This window comes from Lissotriton vulgaris, chromosome 7 (genome assembly GCF_964263255.1).
Source record: "Lissotriton vulgaris chromosome 7, aLisVul1.2, whole genome shotgun sequence".
Classification (NCBI taxonomy): domain Eukaryota; kingdom Metazoa; phylum Chordata; class Amphibia; order Caudata; family Salamandridae; genus Lissotriton; species Lissotriton vulgaris.
The window spans coordinates 1,400,476,564-1,400,497,854 of NC_141695.1; the positions used below are offsets into that span (position 1 = coordinate 1,400,476,564).

Here is a 21,291-nt window from a genome sequence, read left to right on the forward strand (position 1 = left end):
CCCAAGCAGCCCACCAAAAACATGCAATACTGCTAAAAAAATAATTTCCACCATGGATTTTCTTCAAACCACTTGTAATCAAACTTAGACCTTCCCAGCAGTGCTCCAATACCCATAATCCCACTCCCAAACCTCTAGAACCCCCCAAACAGCCCCCCAAAAATATGTAATACTACTAGGCCTAACTTAAAATCATGCAAAAAAACGCTCTCTGCAACTAGGCCCATACCCCCCTTTTCCTCCATGGATTTTCTTCAAACCACTTGCAATCAATATTAGACCTTCCCAGCAGTGCTCCCAGACCCATAAACCCACTCCCAAACATCTAGAACCCCCCCAAACAGCCCCCCAAAAACATGCAATACTGCGAGGCCTAACTTAAAATCGTTCCAAAACGCTCTCTGCAACTAGGCCCAAACCCCCCTTTTCCACCATAGATTTCTCAAACCACGTGCAATCAAAATTAGGCCTTCCCAGCAGTGCTCCCAGACCCCTCAACCCACCCCCAAAAATCTAGAACACCCTGAAGCAGCCCCCCAAAAACATGCAATACTGCTAGGCCTCAGTTTAAACTGTGCCAAAACGCTCTCTGCAACTAGAACCAAACACCCGTTTTCCACCATGGATTTTCTTCAAACCACTTGCAATCAACATTAGACCTGCCCAACAGTGCTCCAAGACCCATAAACCCCCTCCCAAACAACTAGAACCCCCCCAAACAGCCCCTCAAAAACATGCAATACTGCTAGGCCTAACTTAAAATCGTGTCAAAACGCTCTCTGCAACTAGGTACAAAGCCCCCTTTTCCACCATGGACTTTCTTCAAACCACTTGCAGTCAAAATTAGACCTTCCCAGCAGTGCTCCCAGACCCCTCAACCCACCCCCCAAAATCTAGAAGACCCCCCAGCAGCCCCCAAAAACATGCAACACTGCTAAAAAAAAAGAAAAATTCCACCATGGATTTCTTCAAACCACTTGCAATCAAAATAAGACCTCCCCAGCAGTGCACACAGACCCCTCAACCCACCCCCAAAAATCTAGAACACCCCCAAGCAGCCCCCCAAAAACATGCAATACTGCTAGGCCTCAGTTTAGATCGTGCCAAAACGCTCTCTGCGACAAGGCCCAAACCCCCATTTTCCACGATGGATTTTCTTCAAACCACTTGCAACCAAAATTAGACCTTCCCATCAGTGGTCCCAGACCCATACACCCACACCCAAACATCTAGAACACCCCCAAACAGCCCCCCAAAAACATGCAATACTGCTAGGCCTAACGTAAAATTGTGCCAAAACGCTCTCTGCAACTAGGCCCAAACCCCCCTTTTCCACCATGGATTTTCTTCAAACCACTTGCAATCAAAATTAAACCTTCCCAGCAGTGCTCACAGACCCCTCAACCCACCCCCAAAAATCTAAAACAACCCCAAGCAGCCCACTAAAAACATACTGCTAAAAAAAAATAGTTTCCGCCATGGATTTTCTTCAAACCACTTGTAATCAAACTTAGACCTTGCAAACAGTGCTCCAATACCCATAATCCCACTCCCAAACCTCTAGAGCCCCCAAACAGCCCCCCAAAAATATGTAATACTACTAGGCCTAACTTAAAATCATGCAAAAACGCTCTCTGCAACTAGGCCCATACCCCCCTTTTCCTCCACGGATTTTCTTCAAACCACTTGCAATCAATATTAGACCTTCCCAGCAGTGCTCCCAGACCCATAAACCCACTCACAAAAATCTAGAACCCCCCAAACAGCCCCCCAAAAACATGCAATACTGGTAGGCATTACTTAAAATCATGTCAAAACGCTCTCTGCAACTAGGCCCAAACCCCCCTTTTCCACAATGGATTTTCTTCAAACCACTTGCAGTCAAAATTAGACCTTCCCAGCAGTGCTCCAAGACTCCTCAACCCACCCCCAAAAATCTAGAACACCCCCAAGCAGCCCACCAAAAACATGCAATACTGCTAAAAAAATAATTTCCACCATGGATTTTCTTCAAACCACTTGTAATCAAACTTAGACCTTCCCAGCAGTGCTCCAATACCCATAATCCCACTCCCAAACCTCTAGAACCCCCCAAACAGCCCCCCAAAAATATGTAATACTACTAGGCCTAACTTAAAATCATGCAAAAAAACGCTCTCTGCAACTAGGCCCATACCCCCCTTTTCCTCCATGGATTTTCTTCAAACCACTTGCAATCAATATTAGACCTTCCCAGCAGTGCTCCCAGACCCATAAACCCACTCCCAAACATCTAGAACCCCCCCAAACAGCCCCCCAAAAACATGCAATACTGCGAGGCCTAACTTAAAATCGTTCCAAAACGCTCTCTGCAACTAGGCCCAAACCCCCCTTTTCCACCATAGATTTCTCAAACCACGTGCAATCAAAATTAGACCTTCCCAGCAGTGCTCCAAGACCTATAAACCCACTCGCAAAAATCTAGAACCCCCCAAACAGCCCCCCCAAAACATGCAATACTGCTAGGCCTAACTTAAAATCGTGTCAAAACGCTCTCTGCAACTAGGCCCAAACCCCCCTTTGACACGATGGATTTTCTTCAAACCACTTGCAATCAAAATTAGACCTTCCCAGCAGGGCTCCCAGACCCATAAACCCACTCCCAAACATCTAGAACCCCAACAAACAGCCCCCCAAAAACATGCAATACTGCGAGGCCTAACTTAAAATCGTGCCAAAACGCTCTCTGCAACTAGGCCCAAATCCCCCTTTTCCACCATGGAGTTTCTCAAACCACTTGCAATCTAAAATTAGACCTTCCCAGCAGTGCTCCAAGACCCATAAACTCATTCGCAAACCTCTAGAACCCCCCAAACGGCCCCCCAAAAACATGCAATACTCTAGGCCTAACTTAAAATCGTTCCAAATTGCTCTCTGCAACTAGGCCCAAATCCCCCTTTTCCACGATGGATTTTCTTCAAACCACTTGCAATCAAAATTAGACCTTCCCAGCAGGGCTCCCAGACCCCTCAACCCACCCCCCAAAATCTAGAAGACCCCCAAGCAGCCCCCAAAAACATGCAACACTGCTAAAAAAAAAGAAAAATTCCACCATGGATTTCTTCAAACCATTTGCAATCAAAATAAGACCTCCCCAGCAGTGCACACAGACCCCTCAACCCACTCCCAAAAATCTAGAACACCCCCAAGCAGCCCCCCAAAAACATGCAATACTGCTAGGCCTCAGTTTAGATCGTGCCAAAACGCTCTCTGCGACAAGGCCCAAACCCCATTTTCCACGATGGATTTTCTTCAAACCACTTGCAACCAAAATTAGACCTTCCCATCAGTGGTCCCAGACCCATACACCCACACCCAAACATCTAGAACACCCCCAAACAGCCCCCCAAAAACATGCAATACTGCTAGGCCTAACGTAAAATTGTGCCAAAACGCTCTCTGCAACTAGGCCCAAACCCCCCTTTTCCACCATGGATTTTCTTCAAACCACTTGCAATCAAAATTAAACCTTCCCAGCAGTGCTCACAGACCCCTCAACCCACCCCCAAAAATCTAAAACAACCCCAAGCAGCCCACTAAAAACATACTGCTAAAAAAAATAGTTTCCGCTATGGATTTTCTTCAAACCACTTGTAATCAAACTTAGACCTTGCAAACAGTGCTCCATTACCCATAATCCCACTCCCAAACCTCTAGAGCCCCCAAACAGCCCCCCAAAAATATGTAATACTACTAGGCCTAACTTAAAATCATGCAAAAACGCTCTCTGCAACTAGGCCCATACCCCCCTTTTCCTCCACGGATTTTCTTCAAACCACTTGCAATCAATATTAGACCTTCCCAGCAGTGCTCCCAGACCCATAAACCCACTCACAAAAATCTAGAACCCCCCAAACAGCCCCCCAAAAACATGCAATACTGGTAGGCATTACTTAAAATCATGTTAAAACGCTCTCTGCAACTAGGCCCAAACCCCCCTTTTCCACAATGGATTTTCTTCAAACCACTTGCAGTCAAAATTAGACCTTCCCAGCAGTGCTCCAAGACCCCTCAACCCACCCCCAAAAATCTAGAACACCCCCAAGCAGCCCACCAAAAACATGCAATACTGCTAAAAAAATAATTTCCACCATGGATTTTCTTCAAACCACTTGTAATCAAACTTAGACCTTCCCAGCAGTGCTCCAATACCCATAATCCCACTCCCAAACCTCTAGAACCCCCCAAACAGCCCCCCAAAAATATGTAATACTACTAGGCCTAACTTAAAATCATGCAAAAAAACGCTCTCTGCAACTAGGCCCATACCCCCCTTTTCCTCCATGGATTTTCTTCAAACCACTTGCAATCAATATTAGACCTTCCCAGCAGTGCTCCCAGACCCATAAACCCACTCCCAAACATCTAGAACCCCCCCAAACAGCCCCCCAAAAAATGCAATACTGCAAGGCCTAACTTAAAATCGTTCCAAAACGCTCTCTGCAACTAGGCCCAAACCCCCCTTTTCCACCATAGATTTCTCAAACCACGTGCAATCAAAATTAGGCCTTCCCAGCAGTGCTCCCAGACCCCTCAACCCACCCCCAAAAATCTAGAACACCCTGAAGCAGCCCCCCAAAAACATGCAATACTGCTAGGCCTCAGTTTAAACTGTGCCAAAACGCTCTCTGCAACTAGAACCAAACACCCGTTTTCCACCATGGATTTTCTTCAAACCACTTGCAATCAACATTAGACCTGCCCAACAGTGCTCCAAGACCCATAAACCCCCTCCCAAACAACTAGAACCCCCCCAAACAGCCCCTCAAAAACATGCAATACTGCTAGGCCTAACTTAAAATCGTGTCAAAACGCTCTCTGCAACTAGGTACAAAGCCCCCTTTTCCACCATGGACTTTCTTCAAACCACTTGCAGTCAAAATTAGACCTTCCCAGCAGTGCTCCCAGACCCCTCAACCCACCCCCCAAAATCTAGAAGACCCCCCAGCAGCCCCCAAAAACATGCAACACTGCTAAAAAAAAAGAAAAATTCCACCATGGATTTCTTCAAACCACTTGCAATCAAAATAAGACCTCCCCAGCAGTGCACACAGACCCCTCAACCCACCCCCAAAAATCTAGAACACCCCCAAGCAGCCCCCCAAAAACATGCAATACTGCTAGGCCTCAGTTTAGATCGTGCCAAAACGCTCTCTGCGACAAGGCCCAACCCCCATTTTCCACGATGGATTTTCTTCAAACCACTTGCAACCAAAATTAGACCTTCCCATCAGTGGTCCCAGACCCATACACCCACACCCAAACATCTAGAACACCCCCAAACAGCCCCCCAAAAACATGCAATACTGCTAGGCCTAACGTAAAATTGTGCCAAAACGCTCTCTGCAACTAGGCCCAAACCCCGCTTTTCCACCATGGATTTTCTTCAAACCACTTGCAATCAAAATTAAACCTTCCCAGCAGTGCTCACAGACCCCTCAACCCACCCCCAAAAATCTAAAACAACCCCAAGCAGCCCACTAAAAACATACTGCTAAAAAAAATAGTTTCCGCCATGGATTTTCTTCAAACCACTTGTAATCAAACTTAGACCTTGCAAACAGTGCTCCAATACCCATAATCCCACTCCCAAACCTCTAGAGCCCCCAAACAGCCCCCCAAAAATATGTAATACTACTAGGCCTAACTTAAAATCATGCAAAAACGCTCTCTGCAACTAGGCCCATACCCCCCTTTTCCTCCACGGATTTTCTTCAAACCACTTGCAATCAATATTAGACCTTCCCAGCAGTGCTCCCAGACCCATAAACCCACTCACAAAAATCTAGAACCCCCCAAACAGCCCCCCAAAAACATGCAATACTGGTAGGCATTACTTAAAATCATGTCAAAACGCTCTCTGCAACTAGGCCCAAACCCCCCTTTTCCACAATGGATTTTCTTCAAACCACTTGCAGTCAAAATTAGACCTTCCCAGCAGTGCTCCAAGACCCCTCAACCCACCCCCAAAAATCTAGAACACCCCCAAGCAGCCCACCAAAAACATGCAATACTGCTAAAAAAATAATTTCCACCATGGATTTTCTTCAAACCACTTGTAATCAAACTTAGACCTTCCCAGCAGTGCTCCAATACCCATAATCCCACTCCCAAACCTCTAGAGCCCCCAAACAGCCCCCCAAAAATATGTAATACTACTAGGCCTAACTTAAAATCATGCAAAAACGCTCTCTGCAACTAGGCCCATACCCCCCTTTTCCTCCACGGATTTTCTTCAAACCACTTGCAATCAATATTAGACCTTCCCAGCAGTGCTCCCAGACCCATAAACCCACTCACAAAAATCTAGAACCCCCCAAACAGCCCCCCAAAAACATGCAATACTGGTAGGCATTACTTAAAATCATGTCAAAACGCTCTCTGCAACTAGGCCCAAACCCCCCTTTTCCACAATGGATTTTCTTCAAACCACTTGCAGTCAAAATTAGACCTTCCCAGCAGTGCTCCAAGACCCCTCAACCCACCCCCAAAAATCTAGAACACCCCCAAGCAGCCCACCAAAAACATGCAATACTGCTAAAAAAATAATTTCCACCATGGATTTTCTTCAAACCACTTGTAATCAAACTTAGACCTTCCCAGCAGTGCTCCAATACCCATAATCCCACTCCCAAACCTCTAGAACCCCCCAAACAGCCCCCCAAAAATATGTAATACTACTAGGCCTAACTTAAAATCATGCAAAAAAACGCTCTCTGCAACTAGGCCCATACCCCCCTTTTCCTCCATGGATTTTCTTCAAACCACTTGCAATCAATATTAGACCTTCCCAGCAGTGCTCCCAGACCCATAAACCCACTCCCAAACATCTAGAACCCCCCCAAACAGCCCCCCAAAAACATGCAATACTGCAAGGCCTAACTTAAAATCGTTCCAAAACGCTCTCTGCAACTAGGCCCAAACCCCCCTTTTCCACCATAGATTTCTCAAACCACGTGCAATCAAAATTAGGCCTTCCCAGCAGTGCTCCCAGACCCCTCAACCCACCCCCAAAAATCTAGAACACCCTGAAGCAGCCCCCCAAAAACATGCAATACTGCTAGGCCTCAGTTTAAACTGTGCCAAAACGCTCTCTGCAACTAGAACCAAACACCCGTTTTCCACCATGGATTTTCTTCAAACCACTTGCAATCAACATTAGACCTGCCCAACAGTGCTCCAAGACCCATAAACCCCCTCCCAAACAACTAGAACCCCCCCAAACAGCCCCTCAAAAACATGCAATACTGCTAGGCCTAACTTAAAATCGTGTCAAAACGCTCTCTGCAACTAGGTACAAAGCCCCCTTTTCCACCATGGACTTTCTTCAAACCACTTGCAGTCAAAATTAGACCTTCCCAGAAGTGCTCCCAGACCCCTCAACCCACCCCCCAAAATCTAGAAGACCCCCCAGCAGCCCCCAAAAACATGCAACACTGCTAAAAAAAAAGAAAAATTCCACCATGGATTTCTTCAAACCACTTGCAATCAAAATAAGACCTCCCCAGCAGTGCACACAGACCCCTCAACCCACCCCCAAAAATCTAGAACACCCCCAAGCAGCCCCCCAAAAACATGCAATACTGCTAGGCCTCAGTTTAGATCGTGCCAAAACGCTCTCTGCGACAAGGCCCAACCCCCATTTTCCACGATGGATTTTCTTCAAACCACTTGCAACCAAAATTAGACCTTCCCATCAGTGGTCCCAGACCCATACACCCACACCCAAACATCTAGAACACCCCCAAACAGCCCCCCAAAAACATGCAATACTGCTAGGCCTAACGTAAAATTGTGCCAAAACGCTCTCTGCAACTAGGCCCAAACCCCCCTTTTCCACCATGGATTTTCTTCAAACCACTTGCAATCAAAATTAAACCTTCCCAGCAGTGCTCACAGACCCCTCAACCCACCCCCAAAAATCTAAAACAACCCCAAGCAGCCCACTAAAAACATACTGCTAAAAAAAATAGTTTCCGCCATGGATTTTCTTCAAACCACTTGTAATCAAACTTAGACCTTGCAAACAGTGCTCCAATACCCATAATCCCACTCCCAAACCTCTAGAGCCCCCAAACAGCCCCCCAAAAATATGTAATACTACTAGGCCTAACTTAAAATCATGCAAAAACGCTCTCTGCAACTAGGCCCATACCCCCCTTTTCCTCCACGGATTTTCTTCAAACCACTTGCAATCAATATTAGACCTTCCCAGCAGTGCTCCCAGACCCATAAACCCACTCACAAAAATCTAGAACCCCCCAAACAGCCCCCCAAAAACATGCAATACTGGTAGGCATTACTTAAAATCATGTCAAAACGCTCTCTGCAACTAGGCCCAAACCCCCCTTTTCCACAATGGATTTTCTTCAAACCACTTGCAGTCAAAATTAGACCTTCCCAGCAGTGCTCCAAGACCCCTCAACCCACCCCCAAAAATCTAGAACACCCCCAAGCAGCCCACCAAAAACATGCAATACTGCTAAAAAAAGTAATTTCCACCATGGATTTTCTTCAAACCACTTGTAATCAAACTTAGACCTTCCCAGCAGTGCTCCAATACCCATAATCCCACTCCCAAACCTCTAGAACCCCCCAAACAGCCCCCCAAAAATATGTAATACTACTAGGCCTAACTTAAAATCATGCAAAAAAACGCTCTCTGCAACTAGGCCCATACCCCCCTTTTCCTCCATGGATTTTCTTCAAACCACTTGCAATCAATATTAGACCTTCCCAGCAGTGCTCCCAGACCCATAAACCCACTCCCAAACATCTAGAACCCCCCCAAACAGCCCCCCAAAAACATGCAATACTGCGAGGCCTAACTTAAAATCGTTTCAAAACGCTCTCTGCAACTAGGCCCAAACCCCCCTTTTCCACCATAGATTTCTCAAACCACGTGCAATCAAAATTAGACCTTCCCAGCAGTGCTCCAAGACCTATAAACCCACTCACAAAAATCTAGAACCCCCCAAACAGCCCCCCCAAAACATGCAATACTGCTAGGCCTAACTTAAAATCGTGTCAAAACGCTCTCTGCAACTAGGCCCAAACCCCCCTTTGACACGATGGATTTTCTTCAAACCACTTGCAATCAAAATTAGACCTTCCCAGCAGGGCTCCCAGACCCATAAACCCACTCCCAAACATCTAGAACCCCAACAAACAGCCCCCCAAAAACATGCAATACTGCGAGGCCTAACTTAAAATCGTGCCAAAACGCTCTCTGCAACTAGGCCCGAATCCTCCTTTTCCACCATGGAGTTTCTCAAACCACTTGCAATCTAAAATTAGACCTTCCCAGCAGTGCTCCAAGACCCATAAACTCACTCGCAAACATCTAGAACCCCCCAAACGGCCCCCCAAAAACATGCAATACTCTAGGCCTAACTTAAAATCGTGCCAAATTGCTCTCTGCAACTAGGCCCAAATCCCCCTTTTCCACGATGGATTTTCTTCAGACCACTTGCAATCAAAATTAGACCTTCCCAGCAGGGCTCCCAGACCCCTCAACCCACCCCCCAAAATCTAGAAGACCCCCAAGCAGCCCCCAAAAACATGCAACACTGCTAAAAAAAAAGAAAAATTCCACCATGGATTTCTTCAAACCATTTGCAATCAAAATAAGACCTCCCCAGCAGTGCACACAGACCCTTCAACCCACTCCCAAAAATCTAGAACACCCCCAAGCAGCCCCCCAAAAACATGCAATACTGCTAGGCCTCAGTTTAGATCGTGCCAAAACGCTCTCTGCGACAAGGCCCAAACCCCATTTTCCACGATGGATTTTCTTCAAACCAATTGCAACCAAAATTAGACCTTCCCATCAGTGCTCCCAGACCCATACACCCACACCCAAACATCTAGAACACCCCCAAACAGCCCACCAAAACATGCAATACTGCTAGGCCTAACGTAAAATTGTGCCAAAACGCTCTCTGCAAATAGGCCCAAACCCCCCTTTTCCACCATGGATTTTCTTCAAACCACTTGCAATCAAAATTAAAGCTTCCCAGCAGTGCTCACAGACCCCTCAACCCACCCCCAAAAATCTAGAACACCCCCAAGCAGCCCACCAAAAGCATGCAATACTGCTAAAAAAAATAATTTCCAGCATGGATTTTCTTCAAACCACTTGTAATCAAACTTATACCTTCCCAGCAGTGCTCCAATACCCATAATCCCACTCCCAAACCTCTATAACCCCCCAAACAGCCCCCCAAAAATATGTAATACTACTAGGCCTAACTTAAAATCATGCAAAAACGCTCTCTGCAACTAGGCCCATACCCCCCTTTTCCTCCATGGATTTTCTTCAAACCACTTGCAATCAATATTAGACCTTCCCAGCAGTGCTCCCAGACCCATAAACCCACTCGCAAAAATCTAGAACCCCCCAAACAGCCCCCCAAAAACATGCAATACTGCTAGGCCTAACTTAAAATCGTGTCAAAACGCTCTCTGCAACTAGGCCCAAACCCCCCTTTTCCACAATGGATTTTCTTCAAACCACTTGCAGTCCAAATTAGACCTTCCCAGCAGTGCTCCAAGACCCCTCAACCCACCCCCAAAAATCTAGAACACCCCCAAGCAGCCCACCAAAAACATGCAATACTGCTAAAAAAAATAATTTCCACCATGGATTTTCTTCAAACCACTTGTAATCAACCTTAGACCTTCCCAGCAGTGCTCCAATACCCATAATCCCACTCCCAAACCTCTAGAACCCCCCAAACAGCCCCCCCCAAAATATGTAATACTACTAGGCCTAACTTAAAATCATGCAAAAAAACGCTCTCTGCAACTAGGCCCATACCCCCCTTTTCCTCCATGGATTTTCTTCAAACCACTTACAATCAATATTAGACCTTCCCAGCAGTGCTCCCAGACCCATAAACCCACTCCCAAACATCTAGAACCCCCCCAAACATCCCCCTAAAAACATGCAATACTGCGAGGCCTAACTTAAAATCGTTCCAAAACGCTCTCTGCAACTAGGCCCAAACCCCCCTTTTCCACCATGGATTTCTCAAACCACGTGCAATCAAAATTAGACCTTCCCAGCAGTGCTCCAAGACCCATAAACCCACTCTCAAAAATCTAGAACCCCCCAAACAGCCCCCCCAAAACATGCAATACTGCTAGGCCTAACTTAAAATCGTGTCAAAACGCTCTCTGCAACTAGGCCCAAACCCCCTTTTCACACAATGGATTTTCTTCAAACCACTTGCAATCTAAATTAGACCTTCCCAGCAGTGCTCACAGACCCCTCAACCCACCCCCAAAAATCTAAAACAACCCCAAGCAGCCCACTAAAAACATACTGCTAAAAAAAATAGTTTCCGCCATGGATTTTCTTCAAACCACTTGTAATCAAACTTAGACCTTGCAAACAGTGCTCCAATACCCATAATCCCACTCCCAAACCTCTAGAGCCCCCAAACAGCCCCCCAAAAATATGTAATACTACTAGGCCTAACTTAAAATCATGCAAAAACGCTCTCTGCAACTAGGCCCATACCCCCCTTTTCCTCCACGGATTTTCTTCAAACCACTTGCAATCAATATTAGACCTTCCCAGCAGTGCTCCCAGACCCATAAACCCACTCACAAAAATCTAGAACCCCCCAAACAGCCCCCCAAAAACATGCAATACTGGTAGGCATTACTTAAAATCATGTCAAAACGCTCTCTGCAACTAGGCCCAAACCCCCCTTTTCCACAATGGATTTTCTTCAAACCACTTGCAGTCAAAATTAGACCTTCCCAGCAGTGCTCCAAGACCCCTCAACCCACCCCCAAAAATCTAGAACACCCCCAAGCAGCCCACCAAAAACATGCAATACTGCTAAAAAAATAATTTCCACCATGGATTTTCTTCAAACCACTTGTAATCAAACTTAGACCTTCCCAGCAGTGCTCCAATACCCATAATCCCACTCCCAAACCTCTAGAACCCCCCAAACAGCCCCCCAAAAATATGTAATACTACTAGGCCTAACTTAAAATCATGCAAAAAAACGCTCTCTGCAACTAGGCCCATACCCCCCTTTTCCTCCATGGATTTTCTTCAAACCACTTGCAATCAATATTAGACCTTCCCAGCAGTGCTCCCAGACCCATAAACCCACTCCCAAACATCTAGAACCCCCCCAAACAGCCCCCCAAAAACATGCAATACTGCAAGGCCTAACTTAAAATCGTTTCAAAACGCTCTCTGCAACTAGGCCCAAACCCCCCTTTTCCACCATAGATTTCTCAAACCACGTGCAATCAAAATTAGACCTTCCCAGCAGTGCTCCAAGACCTATAAACCCACTCACAAAAATCTAGAACCCCCCAAACAGCCCCCCCAAAACATGCAATACTGCTAGGCCTAACTTAAAATCGTGTCAAAACGCTCTCTGCAACTAGGCCCAAACCCCCCTTTGACACGATGGATTTTCTTCAAACCACTTGCAATCAAAATTAGACCTTCCCAGCAGGTCTCCCAGACCCATAAACCCACTCCCAAACATCTAGAACCCCAACAAACAGCCCCCCAAAAACATGCAATACTGCGAGGCCTAACTTAAAATCGTGCCAAAACGCTCTCTGCAACTAGGCCCGAATCCCCCTTTTCCACCATGGAGTTTCTCAAACCACTTGCAATCTAAAATTAGACCTTCCCAGCAGTGCTCCAAGACCCATAAACTCACTCGCAAACATCTAGAACCCCCCAAACGGCCCCCCAAAAACATGCAATACTCTAGGCCTAACTTAAAATTGTGCCAAATTGCTCTCTGCAACTAGGCCCAAATCCCCCTTTTCCACGATGGATTTTCTTCAAACCACTTGCAATCAAAATTAGACCTTCCCAGCAGGGCTCCCAGACCCCTCAACCCACCCCCCAAAATCTAGAAGACCCCCAAGCAGCCCCCAAAAACATGCAACACTGCTAAAAAAAAAGAAAAATTCCACCATGGATTTCTTCAAACCATTTGCAATCAAAATAAGACCTCCCCAGCAGTGCACACAGACCCTTCAACCCACTCCCAAAAATCTAGAACACCTCCAAGCAGCCCCCCAAAAACATGCAATACTGCTAGGCCTCAGTTTAGATCGTGCCAAAACGCTCTCTGCGACAAGGCCCAAACCCCATTTTCCACGATGGATTTTCTTCAAACCACTTGCAACCAAAATTAGACCTTCCCATCAGTGCTCCCAGACCCATACACCCACACCCAAACATCTAGAACACCCCCAAACAGCCCACCAAAACATGCAATACTGCTAGGCCTAACGTAAAATTGTGCCAAAACGCTCTCTGCAACTAGGCCCAAACCCCCCTTTTCCACTATGGATTTTCTTCAAACCACTTGCAATCAAAATTAAAGCTTCCCAGCAGTGCTCACAGACCCCTCAACCCACCCCCAAAAATCTAGAACACCCCCAAGCAGCCCACCAAAAGCATGCAATACTGCTAAAAAAAATAATTTCCAGCATGGATTTTCTTCAAACCACTTGTAATCAAACTTATACCTTCCCAGCAGTGCTCCAATACCCATAATCCCACTCCCAAACCTCTATAACCCCCCAAACAGCCCCCCAAAAATATGTAATACTACTAGGCCTAACTTAAAATCATGCAAAAACGCTCTCTGCAACTAGGCCCATACCCCCCTTTTCCTCCATGGATTTTCTTCAAACCACTTGCAATCAATATTAGACCTTCCCAGCAGTGCTCCCAGACCCATAAACCCACTCGCAAAAATCTAGAACCCCCCAAACAGCCCCCCAAAAACATGCAATACTGCTAGGCCTAACTTAAAATCGTGTCAAAACGCTCTCTGCAACTAGGCCCAAACCCCCCTTTTCCACAATGGATTTTCTTCAAACCACTTGCAGTCCAAATTAGACCTTCCCAGCAGTGCTCCAAGACCCCTCAACCCACCCCCAAAAATCTAGAACACCCCCAAGCAGCCCACCAAAAACATGCAATACTGCTAAAAAAAATAATTTCCACCATGGATTTTCTTCAAACCACTTGTAATCAACCTTAGACCTTCCCAGCAGTGCTCCAATACCCATAATCCCACTCCCAAACCTCTAGAACCCCCCAAACAGCCCCCCCCAAAATATGTAATACTACTAGGCCTAACTTAAAATCATGCAAAAACGCTCTCTGCAACTAGGCCCATACCCCCCTTTTCCTCCACGGATTTTCTTCAAACCACTTGCAATCAATATTAGACCTTCCCAGCAGTGCTCCCAGACCCATAAACCCACTCACAAAAATCTAGAACCCCCCAAACAGCCCCCCAAAAACATGCAATACTGGTAGGCATTACTTAAAATCATGTCAAAACGCTCTCTGCAACTAGGCCCAAACCCCCCTTTTCCACAATGGATTTTCTTCAAACCACTTGCAGTCAAAATTAGACCTTCCCAGCAGTGCTCCAAGACCCCTCAACCCACCCCCAAAAATCTAGAACACCCCCAAGCAGCCCACCAAAAACATGCAATACTGCTAAAAAAATAATTTCCACCATGGATTTTCTTCAAACCACTTGTAATCAAACTTAGACCTTCCCAGCAGTGCTCCAATACCCATAATCCCACTCCCAAACCTCTAGAACCCCCCAAACAGCCCCCCAAAAATATGTAATACTACTAGGCCTAACTTAAAATCATGCAAAAAAACGCTCTCTGCAACTAGGCCCATACCCCCCTTTTCCTCCATGGATTTTCTTCAAACCACTTGCAATCAATATTAGACCTTCCCAGCAGTGCTCCCAGACCCATAAACCCACTCCCAAACATCTAGAACCCCCCCAAACAGCCCCCCAAAAACATGCAATACTGCAGGGCCTAACTTAAAATCGTTCCAAAACGCTCTCTGCAACTAGGCCCAAACCCCCCTTTTCCACCATAGATTTCTCAAACCACGTGCAATCAAAATTAGGCCTTCCCAGCAGTGCTCCCAGACCCCTCAACCCACCCCCAAAAATCTAGAACACCCTGAAGCAGCCCCCCAAAAACATGCAATACTGCTAGGCCTCAGTTTAAACTGTGCCAAAACGCTCTCTGCAACTAGAACCAAACACCCGTTTTCCACCATGGATTTTCTTCAAACCACTTGCAATCAACATTAGACCTGCCCAACAGTGCTCCAAGACCCATAAACCCCCTCCCAAACAACTAGAACCCCCCCAAACAGCCCCTCAAAAACATGCAATACTGCTAGGCCTAACTTAAAATCGTGTCAAAACGCTCTCTGCAACTAGGTACAAAGCCCCCTTTTCCACCATGGACTTTCTTCAAACCACTTGCAGTCAAAATTAGACCTTCCCAGCAGTGCTCCCAGACCCCTCAACCCACCCCCCAAAATCTAGAAGACCCCCCAGCAGCCCCCAAAAACATGCAACACTGCTAAAAAAAAAAGAAAAATTCCACCATGGATTTCTTCAAACCACTTGCAATCAAAATAAGACCTCCCCAGCAGTGCACACAGACCCCTCAACCCACCCCCAAAAATCTAGAACACCCCCAAGCAGCCCCCCAAAAACATGCAATACTGCTAGGCCTCAGTTTAGATCGTGCCAAAACGCTCTCTGCGACAAGGCCCAACCCCCATTTTCCACGATGGATTTTCTTCAAACCACTTGCAACCAAAATTAGACCTTCCCATCAGTGGTCCCAGACCCATACACCCACACCCAAACATCTAGAACACCCCCAAACAGCCCCCCAAAAACATGCAATACTGCTAGGCCTAACGTAAAATTGTGCCAAAACGCTCTCTGCAACTAGGCCCAAACCCCCCTTTTCCACCATGGATTTTCTTCAAACCACTTGCAATCAAAATTAAACCTTCCCAGCAGTGCTCACAGACCCCTCAACCCACCCCCAAAAATCTAAAACAACCCCAAGCAGCCCACTAAAAACATACTGCTAAAAAAAATAGTTTCCGCCATGGATTTTCTTCAAACCACTTGTAATCAAACTTAGACCTTGCAAACAGTGCTCCAATACCCATAATCCCACTCCCAAACCTCTAGAGCCCCCAAACAGCCCCCCAAAAATATGTAATACTACTAGGCCTAACTTAAAATCATGCAAAAACGCTCTCTGCAACTAGGCCCATACCCCCCTTTTCCTCCACGGATTTTCTTCAAACCACTTGCAATCAATATTAGACCTTCCCAGCAGTGCTCCCAGACCCATAAACCCACTCACAAAAATCTAGAACCCCCCAAACAGCCCCCCAAAAACATGCAATACTGGTAGGCATTACTTAAAATCATGTCAAAACGCTCTCTGCAACTAGGCCCAAACCCCCCTTTTCCACAATGGATTTTCTTCAAACCACTTGCAGTCAAAATTAGACCTTCCCAGCAGTGCTCCAAGACCCCTCAACCCACCCCCAAAAATCTAGAACACCCCCAAGCAGCCCACCAAAAACATGCAATACTGCTAAAAAAATAATTTCCACCATGGATTTTCTTCAAACCACTTGTAATCAAACTTAGACCTTCCCAGCAGTGCTCCAATACCCATAATCCCACTCCCAAACCTCTAGAGCCCCCAAACAGCCCCCCAAAAATATGTAATACTACTAGGCCTAACTTAAAATCATGCAAAAACGCTCTCTGCAACTAGGCCCATACCCCCCTTTTCCTCCACGGATTTTCTTCAAACCACTTGCAATCAATATTAGACCTTCCCAGCAGTGCTCCCAGACCCATAAACCCACTCACAAAAATCTAGAACCCCCCAAACAGCCCCCCAAAAACATGCAATACTGGTAGGCATTACTTAAAATCATGTCAAAACGCTCTCTGCAACTAGGCCCAAACCCCCCTTTTCCACAATGGATTTTCTTCAAACCACTTGCAGTCAAAATTAGACCTTCCCAGCAGTGCTCCAAGACCCCTCAACCCACCCCCAAAAATCTAGAACACCCCCAAGCAGCCCACCAAAAACATGCAATACTGCTAAAAAAATAATTTCCACCATGGATTTTCTTCAAACCACTTGTAATCAAGCTTAGACCTTCCCAGCAGTGCTCCAATACCCATAATCCCACTCCCAAACCTCTAGAACCCCCCAAACAGCCCCCCAAAAATATGTAATACTACTAGGCCTAACTTAAAATCATGCAAAAAAACGCTCTCTGCAACTAGGCCCATACCCCCCTTTTCCTCCATGGATTTTCTTCAAACCACTTGCAATCAATATTAGACCTTCCCAGCAGTGCTCCCAGACCCATAAACCCACTCCCAAACATCTAGAACCCCCCCAAACAGCCCCCCAAAAACATGCAATACTGCAAGGCCTAACTTAAAATCGTTCCAAAACGCTCTCTGCAACTAGGCCCAAACCCCCCTTTTCCACCACAGATTTCTCAAACCACGTGCAATCAAAATTAGGCCTTCCCAGCAGTGCTCCCAGACCCCTCAACCCACCCCCAAAAATCTAGAACACCCTGAAGCAGCCCCCCAAAAACATGCAATACTGCTAGGCCTCAGTTTAAACTGTGCCAAAACGCTCTCTGCAACTAGAACCAAACACCCGTTTTCCACCATGGATTTTCTTCAAACCACTTGCAATCAACATTAGACCTGCCCAACAGTGCTCCAAGACCCATAAACCCCCTCCCAAACAACTAGAACCCCCCCAAACAGCCCCTCAAAAACATGCAATACTGCTAGGCCTAACTTAAAATCGTGTCAAAACGCTCTCTGCAACTAGGTACAAAGCCCCCTTTTCCACCATGGACTTTCTTCAAACCACTTGCAGTCAAAATTAGACCTTCCCAGCAGTGCTCCCAGACCCCTCAACCCACCCCCCAAAATCTAGAAGACCCCCCAGCAGCCCCCAAAAACATGCAACACTGCTAAAAAAAAAGAAAAATTCCACCATGGATTTCTTCAAACCACTTGCAATCAAAATAAGACCTCCCCAGCAGTGCACACAGACCCCTCAACCCACCCCCAAAAATCTAGAACACCCCCAAGCAGCCCCCCAAAAACATGCAATACTGCTAGGCCTCAGTTTAGATCGTGCCAAAACGCTCTCTGCGACAAGGCCCAACCCCCATTTTCCACGATGGATTTTCTTCAAACCACTTGCAACCAAAATTAGACCTTCCCATCAGTGGTCCCAGACCCATACACCCACACCCAAACATCTAGAACACCCCCAAACAGCCCCCCAAAAACATGCAATACTGCTAGGCCTAACGTAAAATTGTGCCAAAACGCTCTCTGCAACTAGGCCCAAACCCCCCTTTTCCACCATGGATTTTCTTCAAACCACTTGCAATCAAAATTAAACCTTCCCAGCAGTGCTCACAGACCCCTCAACCCACCCCCAAAAATCTAAAACAACCCCAAGCAGCCCACTAAAAACATACTGCTAAAAAAAATAGTTTCCGCCATGGATTTTCTTCAAACCACTTGTAATCAAACTTAGACCTTGCAAACAGTGCTCCAATACCCCTAATCCCACTCCCAAACCTCTAGAGCCCCCAAACAGCCCCCCAAAAATATGTAATACTACTAGGCCTAACTTAAAATCATGCAAAAACGCTCTCTGCAACTAGGCCCATACCCCCCTTTTCCTCCACGGATTTTCTTCAAACCACTTGCAATCAATATTAGACCTTCCCAGCAGTGCTCCCAGACCCATAAACCCACTCACAAAAATCTAGAACCCCCCAAACAGCCCCCCAAAAACATGCAATACTGGTAGGCATTACTTAAAATCATGTCAAAACGCTCTCTGCAACTAGGCCCAAACCCCCCTTTTCCACAATGGATTTTCTTCAAACCACTTGCAGTCAAAATTAGACCTTCCCAGCAGTGCTCCAAGACCCCTCAACCCACCCCCAAAAATCTAGAACACCCCCAAGCAGCCCACCAAAAACATGCAATACTGCTAAAAAAATAATTTCCACCATGGATTTTCTTCAAACCAATTGTAATCAAACTTAGACCTTCCCAGCAGTGCTCCAATACCCATAATCCCACTCCCAAACCTCTAGAACCCCCCAAACAGCCCCCCAAAAATATGTAATACTACTAGGCCTAACTTAAAATCATGCAAAAAAACGCTCTCTGCAACTAGGCCCATACCCCCCTTTTCCTCCATGGATTTTCTTCAAACCACTTGCAATCAATATTAGACCTTCCCAGCAGTGCTCCCAGACCCATAAACCCACTCCCAAACATCTAGAACCCCCCCAAACAGCCCCCCAAAAACATGCAATACTGCGAGGCCTAACTTAAAATCGTTTCAAAACGCTCTCTGCAACTAGGCCCAAACCCCCCTTTTCCACCATAGATTTCTCAAACCACGTGCAATCAAAATTAGACCTTCCCAGCAGTGCTCCAAGACCTATAAACCCACTCACAAAAATCTAGAACCCCCCAAACAGCCCCCCCAAAACATGCAATACTGCTAGGCCTAACTTAAAATCGTGTCAAAACGCTCTCTGCAACTAGGCCCAAACCCCCCTTTGACACGATGGATTTTCTTCAAACCACTTGCAATCAAAATTAGACCTTCCCAGCAGGGCTCCCAGACCCATAAACCCACTCCCAAACATCTAGAACCCCAACAAACAGCCCCCCAAAAACATGCAATACTGCGAGGCCTAACTTAAAATCGTGCCAAAACGCTCTCTGCAACTAGGCCCGAATCCCCCTTTTCCACCATGGAGTTTCTCAAACCACTTGCAATCTAAAATTAGACCTTCCCAGCAGTGCTCCAAGACCCATAAACTCACTCGCAAACATCTAGAACCCCCCAAACGGCCTCCCAAAAACATGCAATACTCTAGGCCTAACTTAAAATCGTGCCAAATTGCTCTCTGCAACTAGGCCCAAATCCCCCTTTTCCACGATGGATTTTCTTCAGACCACTTGCAATCAAAATTAGACCTTCCCAGCAGGGCTCCCAGACCCCTCAACCCACCCCCCAAAATCTAGAAGACCCCCAAGCAGCCCCCAAAAACATGCAACACTGCTAAAAAAAAAGAAAAATTCCACCATGGATTTCTTCAAACCATTTGCAATCAAAATAAGACCTCCCCAGCAGTGCACACAGACCCTTCAACCCACTCCCAAAAATCTAGAACACCCCCAAGCAGCCCCCCAAAAACATGCAATACTGCTAGGCCTCAGTTTAGATCGTGCCAAAACGCTCTCTGCGACAAGGCCCAAACCCCATTTTCCACGATGGATTTTCTTCAAACCACTTGCAACCAAAATTAGACCTTCCCATCAGTGCTCCCAGACCCATACACCCACACCCAAACATCTAGAACACCCCCAAACAGCCCACCAAAACATGCAATACTGCTAGGCCTAACGTAAAATTGTGCCAAAACGCTCTCTGCAACTAGGCCCAAACCCCCCTTTTCCACCATGGATTTTCTTCAAACCACTTGCAATCAAAATTAAAGCTTCCCAGCAGTGCTCACAGACCCCTCAACCCACCCCCAAAAATCTAGAACACCCCCAAGCAGCCCACCAAAAGCATGCAATACTGCTAAAAAAAATAATTTCCAGCATGGATTTTCTTCAAACCACTTGTAATCAAACTTATACCTTCCCAGCAGTGCTCCAATACCCATAATCCCACTCCCAAACCTCTATAACCCCCCAAACAGCCCCCCAAAAATATGTAATACTACTAGGCCTAACTTAAAATCATGCAAAAACGCTCTCTGCAACTAGGCCCATACCCCCCTTTTCCTCCATGGATTTTCTTCAAACCACTTGCAATCAATATTAGACCTTCCCAGCAGTGCTCCCAGACCCATAAACCCACTCGCAAAAATCTAGAACCCCCCAAACAGCCCCCCAAAAACATGCAATACTGCTAGGCCTAACTTAAAATCGTGTCAAAACGCTCTCTGCAACTAGGCCCAAACCCCCCTTTTCCACAATGGATTTTCTTCAAACCACTTGCAGTCCAAATTAGACCTTCCCAGCAGTGCTCCAAGACCCCTCAACCCACCCCCAAAAATCTAGAACACCCCCAAGCAGCCCACCAAAAACATGCAATACTGCTAAAAAAAATAATTTCCACCATGGATTTTCTTCAAACCACTTGTAATCAACCTTAGACCTTCCCAGCAGTGCTCCAATACCCATAATCCCACTCCCAAACCTCTAGAACCCCCCAAACAGCCCCCCCCAAAATATGTAATACTACTAGGCCTAACTTAAAATCATGCAAAAAAACGCTCTCTGCAACTAG

At 46.3% G+C, this 21,291-nt stretch overlaps 1 protein-coding gene across 2 annotated transcripts in view; it reads right to left on the reverse strand.

The window, feature by feature from the left end:
- The window catches only part of LOC147705720 (sulfotransferase 1 family member D1-like), an 876,537-nt gene that overhangs the window by 231,798 nt on the left and 623,448 nt on the right, over positions 1-21,291 (reverse strand). The gene's annotated exons all lie outside the window — the stretch shown is intronic.